We start from the raw sequence: 6,592 nt of genomic DNA, 5'->3' as shown, positions 1-6,592 counted from the left end.
TGTACCTTCAACTGAGAACCAGGGACAAACCTCATTTACAAACAAAAGGGAAAAATGGCATTTCCCCCAATTCCCTGCTTTTATTAGCATTGACTTTAAAGTCCTCATTAGCCTCTCCCTGCTCTTTCTCTGCCCCATGATTTCGCTGGCTGCCTACCTTGTCTTCCTTCCTGTAATGGGTGATCATGATGAAGCACAATTTTTCTTAGGCATCCAGAGCTCCAAAAACCAGCCTTTCTCATATTGCCCCTCATGTTCAATGTCCCTTTTTTGGGCACCAACTCACCCATCCTTCGGGCTTGTCAAAAAGTGTTGTATGTGAGATTAATACTTACTGATAATTATCTTTAGTAAGGCTTGTTGTTAATCCTAAACAGCTGTATAACCAAATCACCACACAGAGACTGGGTTTTTTTGGTTAACCAAGAACAGAATGCTGGACAATAGTTACTCCCTCCTAAACCTGGTTGTCTTGAACAATAGAAAACACATACTTTAAGTAAACTTTACATAAATTCTTTTTTTCTAATTTAGAATAAAACCATAACATAGGTATCTTGTGCCTGTTTTGAGGTTTATTCCTATATTTTTATATATGGTTTAGCTATTTTCCATATCCCTTTGTTAATATAGAATTGGCAGTTATGCCTTTATAGACAAACTTAATTTTAGCTCCCTCTTATGTTTACATTTAAGCATACACTACGCATCTTGTACCTGGCCTTTACATTAATATTGCTTTTTTTTTTTTTTTTGGCTTGACCCTTTTTTATACAGACTGGACAGCTGTGCCTTTATAGCTGAACTTTATATAAACTCTCTTAGCATTAGCATATACACTCTCTTACCCTTAGCACTAAGTATAGCCTAGGCATCTTGAACCTGTATTTTTAAATTGGTTTTGGATACTCTTTGGCTTGCCCTATTTTTGATATGGGATGGACAGTTTTGTTTTTTAAACATGAGTATATTTTTTGAGTTTTTAAGACTAAACTAGGTTGGCACGTACTTTGCCATCTTTAAGCCTCTTGTGTCTGTTTTACGTGGACATAAGCAATATTTTCCCCCATGAAAAATCTCTCACATTTAAAAGGATAAGGCAGTTTTCAGAGCAGTGTAACATTATCTCTCTTTACATAAAACTAAACATGATGTGAATCCCACCTTTAGATCACTAATGACATAACATCTATTATTAAGAAAAAAGAATTTACAAGGTAACTTTAGAAAAATTTTGTCGGAGGAACAGGGCAAGATGACGGTGCAGGGAGGACTCTCATTCTGAGCAGTAGCACAGCAGGATTGGCACAGTGACCAGCAATAAGAACTCAGGGCTGCAATAAAACACAGGTGATTCTGTTTCCCAGGTGAGAGGCTACCCCACGGTCGAGGATTCAGTCAACTTTTAATTCACCCTGCTAAACAGTGGAAGAGATCCCGGATCCGCCAGACACTTGGTCTCCAGCCCCAGCCCGAGCCCATAGCCACAAGCCAGTGTCTCTGGTCAAGGTCCCAGACTGAACCGTGCACACCAAACTATGAGAGACTGGAATTTTAAGTTGAGAGATAACCCATTGGTGCAGGAAAAAATTGGTACCGACCTTAGGTCACCCAGACATCCCCTGGAATAGACTCAGGTTCCACAGGAACCCCAGGAGCCATTCCGAGCCAGAGACGGGGACCCAGGCTCCTGCACAGAGCCCTGCCTGAGCACCTGATTCACTGCCTGAGATAGAACTGTAGGCACCAGGACACCATCAAATGAGATGAGTTTCACTGTCTGGTGGAAACACACAGGGAAGGAAATGGCTGGTCTTATCTCAGAGCACTCAGCCAACACCCCCACCTCAAAAAGGTCTCGGGAAAATTACCCAGGATCCCAAAGGCCAGAAAGGCAGACACAGGCAGTTTCTGCATGCCAGCTAGCTGGAGGAGATAGAGTGGTGCACCCCAGGGCAAAAAAGAGACTGAGAGTCCCTGTCTCGAGAGAATCCACAAGGAAGAAAGGAAACTGTACTGACTTAAATCATCCAATCCTTCCCTGGAAAAAGTCTTGCAGACCAGAGGGGCCCAGCCGCCATCACTCAGCTGTGCTCCAGACACAGGAAGAAACAGTTGATGCCCGCAAGATGTTCAAGTTGGTCACAGCAGCTGATCATTAAATTTACAGCAAGAAACCCAGAAACAGCTGTCTTCAGGACTTCCCTGTGTGAGAGGAGAACCCTCTCGACTAACAAAGACCACAGTTACCACTCAGGTCTCTATCCCTGAGGTGAGCAGCAGCAACTCCTGAAAAAAACGCCAGCCATCCAGGGACTATACCCAAAAAGCTGAGAACATTTCCTTCAGGAAAAACCAGCTTTCTTCCAAGGGAATTCTCTCCAACACAGGCTCCCTAGGACCTGTGGTGGATCCCCAGGATCCCCAGGATCCCCATAACACCAAAAACATAAGATAGCACAATGGGTAGAGGCCAGCATAAAAGCTCAAGCAACAAAAGTCAGAGCAATATGGCATCTCCAGAACCTAATTACCCAGGAGCAAGTAGCCCGGGACACCCCAGCATAACTGAAATCCAAGGAGATGACCTAACAACTATGCTCATGGAGATGATAACAGAGGAAACAAATAAAATATGAAGAAGATGGCAACTAGCACACGCAGTTTCTGAGCGGTGGGATACCTGATCTTCTGAGTTGGAGAATGGAAGGACCCCCAACCCAGGAAAACCATAGCAAGGCTTTCTGAACAACAAGGAACATCGCAGGAGGTGAAAACTTGGCCTCCGGTCACCCGGAGACTTACTTGGGGAAGGAGAGAAATGATCCTTTGTTCTTGCAGCACTCCCTTCCCCCAGACCTCCTTCCTCCTCGGCACAGCTGCACAGCAGACTCATCTTTCTCAGCGCAGACATAACTGCCAGTAGTATACAGCCGCTGAGACGGAGCCCCAAGCACTTTAGCTGCAGACAAAAGTCAGCAGTACTTGTCCCGGAGTCCCAGATTCATGCAGCGGCTGCACCATCCTCCCAGGGCGCGAATCTGCTAGACACCATACTAGCTCCACAGGATCCCCATCACTGACGGTACGGCCCGCCCAATCCCACAGTGACAGAGAATACGCTATATACTCACCAAAACCAGGAAGAAATGTCATACAATCTGGACACACCAGGCGCTGGGCCTCCCAAGCTTGGAGAGCACAAGGAAGAGATCCCAGGACTTCCCAGAAAGCATTGGGACTAGCAACCCAGTCTCCAGTTACAGCAGGACAGGGCTGCAGAGCAGCACTGAACTGGCGGGGCACCACAGCCCTCCAGTTTAAGACTAACCAGGGCCAAACCAGAGAACAGAGAGCCTGGTTACCCCATCCCTGCTGAAGTGACCACCCTGAAATCTCCAGCTGCAGCAAGACCTCAGAATCTGGCAGTGACAGCAGCACAAACTGGCGGAACACATCAAAGAAGCAGGGCCAAACCAGAGAGCAGAGAGCCCCTGATACCAAGATCTCTGCCAAGAGACCTGCCTGTATTTGAGTGCACCCTTGAGAATCGGCAGTTCCCTAGATCCTGGGTCCTTCTAAATCAGAAGCCAGGCATTGAACACCCTCCCACCCACATACCCACTTTGGGAAACAGAGGGGCACTAGGGACATTGAAGTTCCTGCCCTGTGCGCCTGATGGAGGAGTTAAGACAGTTAATGCCAGAAATTGCGCTGCGATCATCATTAGCGCCTCCCACATATACAGTGCAGTGCCCCTCCCACACACTCAAGGGTTCAACATTAGCCATCACTCTGTCCCTCGAGAAACTCAACCATGCACTCTTACACACAAAGACACACACGCGCACGCACACACACACACACACACTTGCATTTGCCCCATTTGCGCCTGCGTACTTTCCTCCCCCAGGTATAGCTAGTCCTCAGCACACACTGAGAGTGCTGAGCTTCCTGAAGAACTCTCCAGATACCAGAGAGAGACAGAACCAGTCTGATCTGCAGAATCCAAAAACAAACAGGGAAGGTTTCAGATAAGCCAATGGCCAGGGGTAGGCGAAAGAACACTTCCAACATGAATCAGGACATCATGACTTCACCAGCAAACCCCAAAATCGATGGATACTCCAATTCAGCAGAAGCACAGGAAAATTATTTTAAAGCCAAGCTTGCCCAATTATTTGAGGCTCATAAGGAGGAAATGAACAAGTCTTTCAAAGAGATGGCCAGTCAATTGGAGGCAAAGAAAGAAGAAATAGACAATATCCTTAAAGAAACACAGGCAAACATAGCCAAACAAATAGATACACAAGTAGAGGAAAAATTAGTGGCATATAAGAAGGAAATGAAAAAAGAAATAGAGGCCATCATAGAGAGACAGGAATCCAAATTCAAACACATGAAAGAAATGGTGCTAGGCATGAAAACAGAATTAGAATCAATAAAGAAAACACAAAATGAGAAAACCCTTGAGCTGGAGAACTTGTAGAAAAGATCAGGAACCACAAAAGTAAGCATCACCAACAGAATACAAGAGATGGAAGAGAGAATCTCTGGAGATGAAGGCACACTTACAGAAATGGATACTTCTCTCAAAGAAAAAGTAAAATCAGAAAAGTTCCAATCACAAAATATCCAAGAAATTAAGGATGCTATGAAAAGACAAAATCTAAGAATAATAGGAATTCACGAAAAAGAAGACTCCAGACTCCAAGGTCCAGAAAATATTTTCAAGAAAATCATAGAAGAAAATTTTCCCAACTTAAAGAAAGAGATGTCCATAAATATACAAGAGGCCTACAGAACTCCAAATAGACTAGACCAGAAAAGAAACACATCACGTCACATCATAGTCAAAATACTAAATCTACAGAACAAAGAAAAGATATTAAAAGCAGCAAGGGAAAAAGGCCAAGTAACATATGAAGGTAGACCTATCAGAATCACACCGGACTTCTCATCAGAAACTATGAAAGCCAGAAGGGCCTGGGCAAGTATCATGGAGACTCTAAGAGATCACAAATGTCAACCCAGACTACTATACCCTGCAAAGCTTTCAATCAACATAGATGGAGAAAACAAAATATTCCATGAGAAAACTAAATTTACACAATATCTACACAGCAAACCATCCCTACAGAAGATACTAGAAGGAAAACTCCAATCCAATGAAAACAAATTCACCCAAGAAAACAGGGCATACAGATAATGTCCCAACAAAAATGAAAAGAAAACAAGCAATGAAACAGGGTTAGATCATCGACTCCATTACAAAAGGAACTAACATGCATTGGTCACTATTATCTATCAATATCAATGGACTCAACTCACCAATAAAAAGACACAGGCTAACAGAATGGTTAAGGAAACAGGATCCAACATTCTGTTGCATCCAAGAAACACACCTATGCAACAAAGACAAACACTACCTCAGAGTAAAGGGTTGGAAAACTGTTTTTCAAGGAAATGGTTCCAGAAAACAAGCTGGAGTAGCCATCCTAATATCTAATAAAATAGACTTTCAACCCAAGTTAATCAAAAAAGATAAGGAGGGCCACTATATTCTCATCAAAGGAAAAATCCACCAAGAGGACCTCACAATTTTGAATATCTATGCCCCAAATACAAGAGCACCGACATTCATAACTGAAACATTATTAAACTTAAATCATACATTGATCTTAATATCTTAATAGTGGGAGACTTCAACACTCCACTCTCACCAAGGGACAGATCAACTAGACAGATACCAAATAGGGAAATAAAAGCACTCACAGAATCCCTAAATAAAATGGACCTAATCGACGTCTACAGATCATTTCACCCAAACTCAAAAGAGTACACAATCTTTTCAGCACCGCATGGAACCTTTTCCAAAATAGACCATATAGTGGGCCACAAAGCAAGCCTCAACAGATACAAAAGGATTGAAATAATCCCTTGTATACTATCTGACCACCATGGACTAAAGCTAGACATCAACAACAACAGAAACAACAAAAAGCCGACACACACATGGAAACTGAACAACTTCTCAATGACAGCTGCGTTAAGGAAGAAATAAAGAAAGAAATTAAAGACTTCCTAGACTTCAATGAAAAGGAAGGCACAACATACCCAAATTTATGCGACACATTGAAAGCAGTGCTCAGAGGAAAATTCATAGCACTAAGTGCCTGCAAGAAGAAATTCGTAACATCACATACAAACAACTTAATGGCCCACTGAAAACCCTAGAAAAAAAAAGAAGCAGATACACCAAAAAGGAGGAGCAGACGGCTGGAAATAATCAAACTAAGGGGTGAAATCAATCAATTAGAAACAAATAAAACTATCCAAAGAATCAATGAAACAAAAAGCTGGTTTTTTGAGAAAATCAACAAGATAGAAAAACCCTTAGCCAAGCTAAATAAAAGGCAGAGAGACACCACCCAGATCAAAAAAAATCAGAAATGAAAATGGGGACATAACTACAGACACTGAGGAAATCCAAACAATCATTAGGATTTACTTCAAAAGTCTTTATGCCACAAAATTTGAGAATTTAAATGAAATGGATAATTTTGTTGAAATATTCCATCTACCAAAACTA

This window comes from Meriones unguiculatus (genome assembly GCF_030254825.1).
Source record: "Meriones unguiculatus strain TT.TT164.6M chromosome Y unlocalized genomic scaffold, Bangor_MerUng_6.1 ChrY_unordered_Scaffold_23, whole genome shotgun sequence".
In the NCBI taxonomy this organism is placed as follows: Eukaryota; Metazoa; Chordata; class Mammalia; order Rodentia; family Muridae; genus Meriones; species Meriones unguiculatus.
This window is presented reverse-complemented; position numbering follows the sequence as displayed.